Source organism: Aethalodelphis obliquidens, unplaced genomic scaffold, assembly GCF_003676395.1.
Source record: "Aethalodelphis obliquidens isolate GAN/ISIS:26980383/991018 unplaced genomic scaffold, ASM367639v1 scaffold10, whole genome shotgun sequence".
NCBI classification, from domain to species: domain Eukaryota; kingdom Metazoa; phylum Chordata; class Mammalia; order Artiodactyla; family Delphinidae; genus Aethalodelphis; species Aethalodelphis obliquidens.
Window position 1 is genome coordinate 44,723,569 of NW_020837954.1, and position 12,159 is coordinate 44,735,727.

At 45.0% G+C, this 12,159-nt stretch overlaps 1 protein-coding gene and 1 pseudogene across 1 annotated transcript in view; one reads left to right on the forward strand and one right to left on the reverse strand.

Moving 5' to 3' along the window:
• RGS6 (regulator of G protein signaling 6) overlaps positions 1-12,159 on the forward strand; it is a 577,653-nt gene that overhangs the window by 81,617 nt on the left and 483,877 nt on the right. The gene's annotated exons all lie outside the window — the stretch shown is intronic.
• On the reverse strand, positions 138-7,030 carry LOC113622953 (protein phosphatase 1 regulatory subunit 14B pseudogene; annotated as a pseudogene).

The window sequence follows — 12,159 nt, forward strand, 5'->3', positions numbered from 1 at the left end:
CCAAAATGGAAAACTGAGGGGGCAGGGAAGAGGCCCCTGGGCCAGGGGCATGGGGAGCTGTGCTCATGGCAGCAGGCCTGGCTGCAGGGCCCCCCGGTATTGCTGTTGCTATGAGGTTGGGGGTCAGCGATTGTCCTGTGGGAGCCATCGTTCACCTGGGTCAAGGACCCTTACTTCTTCTGGGGTGCGCTCAGCTTCTGCATGCCCCGAATCTTGTCCAGCAGGCCAGAGATGAAGACCTCAGTGGGTTTGTAACAGTCCATCAGCGGCTCCTTGACCCTGGCAGCTTGGGTGTCATCGCCCTCCACGTCCAGGAGTTATCCACATCAGTCTCCAGCTCCGGGATCTCCTCTTGCTGGCAGGCGAATGAGCTGCTCCAGGATCCGCTGCTCCAGGATCCACTCCTCCAGGTTGAGGCGCTTCCGTAGCTCCTTGCGTTCCTACTTGACCGTGACCTTCCCTCGGCGCCTCATTGGACCCTCATCGTCCGTGGTGCCCGGGCCCTCGCCTGCGGCCCCAAGGGGTCTCCGAAAGTAGACGCTGGGCCCTGGGCCGCCACTGCCCGGTCCAGGGGCCGGAGCAGCCAACGCCGCGCCCCCGTCAGGGCCACTGTCAGCCCTGGCTGCCGCTGGGGCCATGTGTGTGTGTCGGTCCCCTTCCTGCGCCGCCACCTCCAGAAGGGCCGCCGGCTGGCCACAGGCTGCTGGCTCGGCTTAGCCCGTGAGCTTGGCGTGCGGAGCCCCCGGGCCGGCCCTGGCCTGGTCACGCCCCCTGTGTTTGTACTGTTAATGGCATCTTTTTATTATGTTTTCCTGTTGTTGCTAGTGCATAGGAACATTACTTGTTTTTGTATATCTTACTGAACTCTCATTTATTTTCATGGTTTATCTTTAGATAGTCTTGCATTTCCTATGCATATGGATATATAACTTTTTGATAATGACAGATTTTTTTTTTTTTAAGTTTGTGTGACTAAAGGAAAACCGTTCTACTGACAACACATGCGTGGATTTTCCACACATTTCAATTTTCTGTGGACCAACTGGATGGCCTACAATTTAATTCAATTCTGGCATTATCAACCTGGAGTTAGCACAGACCCCTCAAGACTGCCCCCTCTTCAGATGCCAATCACAAGTCTGGGCTTCCCGTGCTTTTGACTAGTAGGTTCCCATGACCCCCTCCTGAGTTCAATAATTTGCTAGAATGGTGCGCAGATCTCAGGAAAGCACTGTACTTACTATCACTGGTTTATTATAGGGATACAACTTAGGAACAGCCAAATGGAAGAGATGTATAGGGCAAGATACGGGGGGCGGGGTACACGGGGCTTCCATGCCCTCTCCAGGCATGCCACCCTCGCAGCACCTCCATGTGGTCACCTACCCAGAAGCTCTCCAAACCCTGTCCTTTATGGTTTTTATGGAGGTTTCATTACATAGGCATGATTGATTAAATTCTTGGCCATTGGTGATTGAATTCAATCTCCAGCCCCTCTCCCCTCTCCTCTGGTAACCAGCTTCATCTGCCAGGAGTCACCTCATTAGCATAAATTCACCTGTGGTTAAAAGGGACTTATTATGAATAGCAAAAGACACTCGTATCACCCCTATCACTCAGGAAATTCCAGGGGTTTTAGGAGCTCTGTGCTAGGAACCGGGATGAAGACCAGATACATGTATTTTATTATATCACAGTAACTTTCGCTTATTTTTCTTGAATTAGTGTATTGGCTTGGACTTCCACTCTAATACCTGTTTTTGTAAATAAAGTTTTATTGAAACACAGCCACACTCTTATTGTCTCTGGTTCCTTTTGCATTACAACAGCAGAGTTGACTACTTGGAACAGAGACTTTCTAGTTTGCAAAGCCTAAAGTACTTGCTATCAGGCCCTTTACAGAAAGTTTGTGAACCCCCTCAACAGTGTTGAACACAGGAAGTGATAGTAACCTTTCTTGTCTCATTACTGACTTTAAAAGGAGAGCTTATAGTGCTGTGCCATTAAGAATGATGCTATCCATGGGCTGGTTAGTGTGTGCCCTTTATTGGGTTAAGAAAATGTGTTTCTAGTCTTAGATTTGTAAGAAAGGTTTTCCTGTTTGCCGAATTTTGTTGTTTTTAAGAAATCATAAATTAATGTTGAGTTTTATCAGATGTGTTTTTCGCATCTGTGACTGGTTTTTCTCTCCTTTTAAACATACCTAATTATATTCTCTTTCAGAGTTTTCTATTATTTCCAGTTCTTAGGGGCTGGAATCCTCTGGTTCACTGTGCTTTTATCACTTGTGAGCTTCCTGGGTCTGACTTTTCTAATTGTCTGTAGCATGGGTTGTGGGAGTTTTGCTCTCATTTTTCCCATGCCCATCGTTGGCCCAGGACCAATTTTTATGCTAATTTCTTAGGTTGGGCATTTCCAGACTGTAGCCTAAATTTGTACCCCAAATGCTCCAGAGGTAGAGATTATGAGGTTCAAATTTTGCAGGAAGCGTTTAGTTCTCCTCTCCTGAAGCCAGAGATAGACAAGCTAGCTGAGCTGGTAGGGAAATACTTTTCAGCCCGTTTTTCCTGGGGTCGCAGCTCTTTGCAGGGCCTCGCTTTGGGCAGCACCCTCCTCTCTCGGGCAGGACTCAAGGGCTTAGCCTCCTGTTCCCATGTGCTAGTTGACATCTACACCCTTACTTCCCCTGGATCAATGCTTATTCTATTCCTTCCTCTGCCCTGTGGTCCCCCTCAGCCCCAGGAGTGGCTGCCCAGTTGATTCCTCTGCTTACTTCTGGTTTTCAGTTGAGGCTTTGTTTCTGGCACCTGGTAATTTCCTATTCTTTATTGCAGGTTCAAGTATGCATTTAAAAAATTATTGTATCTGGATTTTTTGATAATGGCCATTCTGACTGATGTGAGATGTTATCTCATTGCAGTTTTGATTTGCATTTCTCTAATGATTAATGATGTTGAGCATTCCTTCATGTGTTTGCTGCCAATCTGTATATCTTCTTTGGAGAAATGTGTATTTAGGTCTTCTGCCCATTTTTGGATTGAGTTGTTTGTTTTTTTGTTATTGAGCTGCATGAGCTGCTTGTAAATCTTGGAGATTAATCCTTTGTCAGTTGCTTCATTTGCAAATATTTTCTCCCATTCTGAGGGTTGTCTTTTGGTCTTGTTTATGGTTTCCTTTGCTGTGCAAAAGCTTTGAAGTTTCATTGGGTCCCATTTGTTTATTTTTGTTTTTATTTCCATTTCTCTAGGAGGTGGGTCAAAAAGGATCTTGCTGTGATTTATGTCATAGAGTGTTCTGCCTATGTTTTCCTCTAAGAGTTTGATAGTGTCTGGCCTTACATTTAGGTCTTTAATCCATTTTGAGTTTATTTTTGTGTATGGTGTTAGGGAGTGTTCTAATTTCATTCTTTTACATCTAGCTGTCCAGTTTTCCCAGCACCACTTATTGAAGAGGCTGTCTTTTCTCCACTGTATATTCTTGCCTCCTTTATCAAAGATAAGGTGACCATATGTGCGTGGGTTTATCTCTGGGCTTTCTGTCCTGTTCCATTGACCCATCTTTCTGTTTTTGTGCCAGTACCATACTGTCTTGATTACTGTAGCTTTGTAATATAGTCTGAAGTCAGGGAGCCTGATTCCTCCAGCTCCATTTTTCATCCTCAAGATTGCTTTGGCTATTCGGGGTCTTTTGTGTTTCCATACAAATTGTGAAATTTTTTGTTCTAGTTCTGTGAAAAATGCCAGTGGTAGCTTGATAGGGATTGCATTGAATCTGTAGATTGCTTTGGGTAGTAGAGTCATTTTCACAATGTTGATTCTTCCAATCCAAGAACATGGTATATCTCTCCATCTATTTGTATCATCTTTAAATTTCTTTCATCACTACTGGGCATATACCCTGAGAAAACCATAATTCAAAAAGAGTCATGTACCAAAATGTTCACTGCAGCTCTATTTACAATAGCCAGGACATGGAAGCAACCTAAGTGTCCATTGTCGGATGAATGGATAAAGAAGATGTGGCACATATATACAATGGAATATTACTCAGCCATAAAAAGAAATGAAATTGAGATATTTGTAGTGAGGTGGAGGGACCTAGAGTCTGTCATACAGAGTGAAGTAAGTCAGAAAGAGAAAAACAAATACTGTATGCTAACACATATATATGGAATCTAAGAAAAAAAAATGTCATGAAGAACCTAGGGGTAAGACAGGAATAAAGACACAGACCTACTAGAGGATGGACTTGAGGATATGGGGAGGGAGAAGGGTAAGCTGTAACAAAGTGAGAGAGTGGCATGGACATATATACACTACCAAATGTAAAATAGATAGCTAATGGGAAGCAGCCGCATAGCACAGGGAGATCAGCTAGGTGGTTTGTGACCACCTAGAAGGGTGGGATAGGGAGGGTGGGAGGGAGGGAGACGCAAGAGGGAAGAGATATGGAAACATATGAATATGTATAACTAATTAACTTTGTTATAAAGCAGAAACTAACACACCATTGTAAATCAATTATACTCCAATAAAGATGTTAAAAAAAATAAACGGCATTAATGATGACAATAATAGTTACTCAGAAAAAATTACTGTATCTGATATATCTAGGTGCTTATAGCAGGAATGTTTGAATGTGTATGTCATCTTAGCTCAACATCTTGCTGAAATGAGAGATCGCCATTTAAATGCAATTTCAGGATTCAACACCCAAAATCAAAACAAAACCCAGTAAAACAAAAAGAAAAACCCCAAATCGGATCCCTAAACGAACTAATCATGAACTAGGCAGCATGCAGAGTCCTCTGATATTAACTCATGTAATTCTTACGAAGACCCCATAACTCTTTGCCAATGGAGAACTTGAATAACTGGCCTAGCAGTTTGTCAGGGGCAGAGCCAGGCAAGGAACTTAGCTTTATCTGACATTCCCTCCTCTTAAGTGGTCTGAACATCAGTAACACTAAGTATGAAGTGTGCCCGTTCTCAAGGTGACTAATGTGAAGGTCAATGCTATTTTCCATCTCATATAATATATTCCTAATATAGTTACACAGTTGTCTCACCTGGTAATCCAGAATAAAATCGTGATTGTGTTTGTCTATGAGAATTTGCAGTTTGGGGTGAGTTTAAATTAAAGAAAAATCTGAAAAGCAGTTGCCTAGGGGCTATTAATAGTTGCAAAAAGGAGCATGAGTACACTTCCTTCTGAGCACAGTAGAGCTCCAGGGAATTAATAGCGACCCAGTGTTTTCCATGTTGACTTTCGAGAAATGTACCTTACTCCCAGTCTGCTGAAACATGTTTTAAGGATGTATTGTCATGCATGTAGTTTCTGGAAGGCCACAGACAAGTGAATTTTTATATCCCCTCTTGGTTCATTTGCTCATCCTCTGAAATCAAGGCCTCTGCAAAGATGTAGTCAGTGGTCATTATAGTTTGTGATTAGGAGTTGCAGGTGGCTGACGTTTTAGTCTCAGTTAATGGCTGAGGATGGACCCCAGGGCACTTCACCTTGTTCACAATCTAATTTAGCAGCACAATCTTTATTTGAGTTGAAAAGTAGCCTTAGGGATTTTTGCTTGGTGCTTGCACGAGCATTCTGGAATGCTGTATGTTACCTGATGCTACCTGAGAGGAGGTGCTTGGGCAGTCATGGCTTCTCTGAGCCCTCATCTACATGGGGGAGGTTGAGAAGTGGCAGAAGTTCTATTCTACCAGCAACATAGACCTGTCTCACTATGAAGTTGTGTTAATGGCTTTGCCAAGAATTTTCCCAGTGCACAGTAGGCGTATTTGCTGGAGGAGCTGATCTTGCAGTCCCTGTGTATCTGGAGCAGTCAGTTATGAATCTGCTAATTAGCTTGATGTTTGGTCTCCCAGCTAAGTGAGCTCTTGTGAACTCTGCCAGAATCTGGATTTGCAAATGATCTGACGAGAGGAAAGGGAAAGATTGGGCCAAAGAGGCCATTACAAGTTAATTTCATATTTCAGAAGTTTACTCAGCCCTAGCGCCTGCCTCTTCTGTTGCCACAAAATACCCATTCTTCCCCTTTCATAGCTGCTGACCCATCCGTGGGTGAAGTGGTTTTGCCTCCCTCTTTTTGTTTTCAGGATTAGCACTTGAAAAAGCCTCTGGCCACACGGTGCAAGGTGTGGCCCTCCCCAGGGGCACATCTCACCTCTCTTCCCTGCCTTAAAAGGAGGCCCAAATTTCTAATCTTGGAGAGTCTGTTAATTCTTCCTTTTCCTGGTGAGTACGTGGGAGTGTTCCAAGGTTCAACAATTCCCATCTGCCTTTCTCTTTACAATTTTTTGAGATACTCACCAATAAATGCTAATATTTACTGAACATGTTTTATATGCGAGACACTTTTAAAAGCACTTGAATAACAACACTAATATTACTGAACATCTACTGTATGCCAGGCGCTGCCCTAGGCACCGAGGATGTGGAACAAGCAAAACAAAGGTCGTCCCTCCTGGAGCACATGTTTTATTAGGCAGACAGCCAGACAGTACAACCCATCAGTAAACAAACATATACTATGTCAGATAGTTACACACGTGCTCTGAAGGAGAAGCGTGTAGGAGCTGGCCAGGGAAAGCCTCTCTGACGGGGGGAGAACAGAGTCTCCAAGGAAATGAAGGAATAAGCCCACTGGGCCTCAGATCTTCTCCTCCCCAGGTCTTGCTGACTCAGACAGAGCCAGTGGCATGGGGAGCCCCTCCCTCCCTTCTCTGCTCTCTGCTCGTGGCACCACTTTCTCCCAGACCGCAGCCTCTAGGCCTGAGTCCCCACCCTTCCCTCCTCTTTCCTCAACCAATCGCCAGGCCTCATTGACTTTCTTTGGAAATCTCTGTGGCATCCCTTCCACCGCCTTTGTGAAAAGGAAACCCCTGCCAGCTGAGCGCTTTGCCGGTCCGTTTTAGAATGACTGTAAAGGCCTCCTAAGTGTTCTCTCTGGGCTGCTAGCCTCTCTTCTCACCCATCTGTCACCGCCCAAGTGCTGGCACATACACGCCATCGTTTGAGTGCTTATTCCAGGCGGGGCACTGGATCCCCATAGGAGCTTTATTATTATTATTATCATCCCCATTTTACAGGTGAGGAAACAGACTCCCTCAAGGTCACTCACTGATCCAATAAGTGGTTAAGTCAGAATTTGAACTCAGGTCCCACTGAATCCACAGGCCTCTTCTAGCCAGGAGCCCAAGCTGCCTCTACCCTGCCCTTGTGTGTATCAAGACCCTGCTTTGATTGCTCCTTTGCTCAGAAATCTTTCATGCTTACCATCATCTGTGGGGGAAAGTCCAACCATTTTGAAATAGTTTTCAAAGCCTTTCATAACTGGACCACGCTTCACCTGTCTGCCCGTTCTATATCTGAGTTCTCTCCTGTGACAACCTCTTCCGGGCACACACAGATGTGTCCTGTTGGCAAACACGGCTACCCCTGTGCTCACAGGTGGGTGCTTTTTCACCCCCTCTGTGTTAACTACTCTCCACGCCCCAGCTCACACTGCATCCTCTCTTACCTTCATTTGTGTCCATCTTTACCTCCAGCCTCCACCTAGTTAGGAGTGTCCTGCCTGTCTTAAGCCGATCCTGATGTCATAGGATGCACTGGGCCATCCTTTGAGCACCTGTAGCTCTTAGTTCTGATCCTCAACTGGCCATTCCCATTGATTTCCTTAGTACTTTCCCACATGTGATCCTAAAATACTGAGAAAACGTATATGTCCAAAATGAGTATAACTTTCTAAGTAAGAGTCTTGGAAGATACATACTTATTTCACTAAACTTTCTCAGAGCTCAAAACACATTTGGAGGAGCCCCCTTTGCTAAACTGCCTTACAGCTACCCAAGAAAGCCAATTTCCTTCTTTAATAACTGTGACTCATTTTTGGACCCACGATGACACGAGTCCAGTTCACTCACCCATCTGAATCATCAGTAGGGACTCCATTTAAAATTAGACAATTTTCCTAAATCAAATCCATCCTCAAGAGATTAAAAGTAGATATTCACTAGAATGTGCCCTGGGAAATTCTGAAATAAGAGTTCTGAAAATGTTGGTTTAAAATGTCAGGGGCTGAAACTAGGAGAAAAGCAGGACTGGAATATTCCTCTTATTTCTTAATTCATTGTCTCTCACTTACCCGCTTCTTAGTGGAAGAAAAGGCAGAAAAGGAAGCATGGGAAGGAAAAGGGGAACTAATCAGAGGCAGTTGGAATCACAGGAAACAGTTAAAACTCACAAAAAAGGAACAAAATTTTCTCCTGAATCCAAGCCTTCCTTAGGGGAGGATGGAGCAGGAAATTTCATTCTGAAAATGGAATGAGAGCTGGTCCGGTGCAATTGGAAAGATGGGTATAGAGGCAGGAGGAATGAGGTAGAAAAACCTAGGGACCCTGGAGCAAAGGAATGCCATTTATTTGCAAATAATTCTCCAGAGGCAAGGGAGGGGATGGCATAGAGGGGGAGGCTGGGGAGTAGAGGCCTTGGTCCAAGCTGGATCAAGACCTTGTTCTTCTTCACTCTTCTGGTTACGTGCAACTCCTCTACTCAGCAGTTGTGTCGACAATGAGCTCGCTGAGAGCTGCCACTGAATTTTATTCTATACACGATGTACATCCAGCACTTAACACTTGTCTGGCCCCTAGTAAGGACTCAATACATATTTGCTGAGTGAATAAATACAAAATACTTTGTTGCTGGAAGAGGTTAAGGCTAATTCTGCGCTGTCATTTCTGGTAGCGGCCACCAGGTGGTGCCTTCCTAAGAGCAGGAGCAAATGAGATCTTGAACCTTGGGTGGAAGGCTTCAGAGAAGCCTTAGGTCTCACCCGGAACCCTCACCCGAGCGCGTGCCCTCCAGCAATTCATCACACTTTCTTATTCCTCTGTTGAATGTGCCTGCAGAGTTCAGACAAGTGGCTAGAACCAAGTTTCTTTACTTGGAGTCAGTTTCACAGGAGGCCCACAAAAACCTTTCAGAAGGTTTCATTTACGGCTAAACTTGGGGATGTGAGACCAGTTCCGCCCCAGGCCTGTGCTCTGTCACGTGGGTTCCCGTTGTTCCCAATTACCCCCTATTCTTCAGGAGAACGTCTACTCCCATGGATCCTGTATTTTCTCTGAAATTCTCCCCCAAAGTCATTTATGGCTTCACACCCAGCACTGGCAGCCTGTGGGTTGAAGTGCGCGGCACCCCTGCCTACTTTAAGCTGCTGCCTGATGAGTCCCTACGCTGTGCCTGTGGTTTATATGTTCACATTCTCAGAACAGTTCCACAAGATGGGCAGAAAGCAGAATAGCAGCTCAGCAGGCTTAGGCAGCCTTCCCAGAGTGACACAGCCAGTCCATGGGAGAGAGGACTCAAGCCCAGGGCCAGCTGCCCACAGGCCTCACTGGGATTCTTCTTTTTTTTTTTTTTCCACACACACACACTGTATTTTATTTTTATAAGAGATAAATAAACTGACACAAAGCATTGTAAATGGGTGGCCACAACAAAAGCAACAGTGATAGCAATTACCAAACACGAAACACACTCACACTATGTCATAATATTGACATTCAGTACAGGAATCCTCCACTGTAACAGCTCCTTTACTTTGCAGTGAAAATTGATTTGTATATTTTTTGCCTCTGAGTCCTTGTGGGATTTTTTTTTTTAATTCAAACAAAGTCACAAAAATTAAAATCATCCTCATCATTTCACTCAGTCCTTGCTGGGATTCTTATTGCATTTCACATAGAGTGAGTGCAGTTTCATGTATCTGTATGTCTGAGGTCCAGGGACAATAATAATAACGATTATTGTTTTAATAACGATAAAGCAAAATCCACATCCTGTGAAGCCAAGTCTTATAGGAGTATAGTTCACCATCAGTATGAGCAGACATACTCAGCTCTGGTCAGGTTTTAGACAGTGGCAAAGGAAAAAATACTCAGCCTCCTTTGTGCCCATAAACCTAATTAAAGGTACTAGAGATTTTGATTGGCAAGAGCTGGGGATGGCGGTGCTGAGTGAGATTGTATGTGTCCTTGTGTGTGTGTGTGTGTGTGTGTGTGTGTGAGAGAGAGAGAGAGAGAGAGAGAGAGAGAGCGCGAGAGGGAGAGAGAGAGAGAGCGAGAGGGAGAGAGCGAGAGCGAGCATGTTAAATCCTATGAAGACCTAGAAAACGATCGTTTTTGCCAGGACTGGACTTGGGCAAAGCAACAGAATACATGGACTTTATGTCTGAGTGCCCCCTCCGAAACTTACCTGTCCTGTGTCTCACTGTCTGGTTTCTGCTATATAAGTTGCAATTAACTGTACAAAGTTAATCAAATAAATAGATCAATATAATGCACTTGCTAAATAGTGTTTCTTTTGGGAGAAGATGATTTAACTCAGTTAACCATCACCAGGCATGGGGGATGTTAATGTTGGGAATATCAGGAGTGGTGGCCTGTGGGGTCGGGGTGGGGGGTTGGGAAGAAGGGAGTGGAAATCCAGATCACAGTGGGGGCCGAGGTGAAGGGCGGGCTGGAGGAAAGGGGGCATGGGAGGATTTGGAGTCAGGAGCGCCTCTTGAAGTCTCTTATCTCAGACCTTACTCTAGGCCTTTTTTTTTTTTTTGCGGTACGCGGGCCTCTCACTGTTGTGGCCTCTCCCGTTGCGGAGCACAGGCTCCGGACGCGCAGGCTCAGCGGCCATGGCTCACGGGCCCAGCCGCTCCGCGGCATGTGGGATCTTCCTGGACCGGGGCACGAACCTGTGTCCCCTGCATCGGCAGGCGGACTCTCAACCACTGTGCCCCCAGGGAAGTCCACTCTATGCCTTTTCATAGGGCTGTGCCTGATCACCCTGGGCTTTATGGTCTTGAATGTCTTCTTTGAGCCTTTCAGAAATTTTCCACGTAGTAATATACATGATTTATGCTTTTAAACACTTAACATGCTAGAAACTGGGCATTGTTTCCGTAATCCTCAGAGAAGACTTGGGAGATACTGTTATTCTTTCCTCCCACCCTTCTTTCAACTAATGAAATGGAGATTCAGGAAGGCCATAAGCTAGGTAATGTTAGAGCCAAAATTCAAAGCCAGGACTGTGATTATAAAGCCATGCACTTAACAGCTATCTTGTGCTGTGAGAATAAAGTAGCAAATCTTAAAATAAAAGCACCCATTATCAGTAATCTAGCAACCCCCCGCCCCAAACCATTGATTGATTTAGTCAACATGAATGTGTCAGGTGTAGTAGATACGGGGGATACAGGATGAATGAAACAGGCAAACCAAATTGAATGGAGTTTACCTTTAGAGAATAATAGAATAAAAGTTCTCTCAAACTTAGGAAAAGCTTGATTGTTGCATAGCTATGGTAACAAATAGCCAGCAGAACCAATTTTAAATCTGTTCACTTGGTCCGCACCAACTTGTCTTAGTGAAAGCTGGTTTTGAAACCAACCAGTGTTGGCCCCCCAGTTCTGAAAGTCAGCCAATCAGGGATGGATGTGCTCCAGAAAACCTGCCAATCAACATCGGCCTTACCTGAGCACCCACCTGTTGTCAGCCCAGGAATGACTCTGAACATCCGTGAATCACAGAGCTCCACGCTTTCCAAAGCCCTCTATGAGATCCGTCACCTGTTCTGCTTGTAGAGACCTTTTGGCCAGCACAGCTCTTCCATATTATCTGAGCAATAAATTCAGCCTTGTAGTTTGATTTCAGATCCTGAGTAGTGTTCTCATTGTCCTTTGACAAAACAGGCAAGTACACATGTCAGGGAGTGTCTGGCTACAGAGAAAATAGCACAGGTAAGAGGAGCATGACAGGATGGAAAGCTCAGGAGAACCTGTTTGTTGCAGGAAGGTTTGTGGAGAGACTGGAATGATTTGAGAGGGGTCCAGGCATGGGCAGATCTAGACCTAGAGCTTTTAAGGGGCCCTGAGGAAGAGAGGTCGCCCTGTGTTTTGGGAAGGAGGAGAAGAGGAGGCTGATTCTCCAGGGCTTTGGGAGTTTGGATTTTGCTCCAAATGTAATGGAAAAGCAGGAAACTACCCAGGAATGGACCACGTCCTCTGCTTTAAAAAGGATGTGCACATGTTTGCACATGTGTGTACACACTCATGTTCTGAAATTAGGTTCGAAGGTCCTTTAGGTC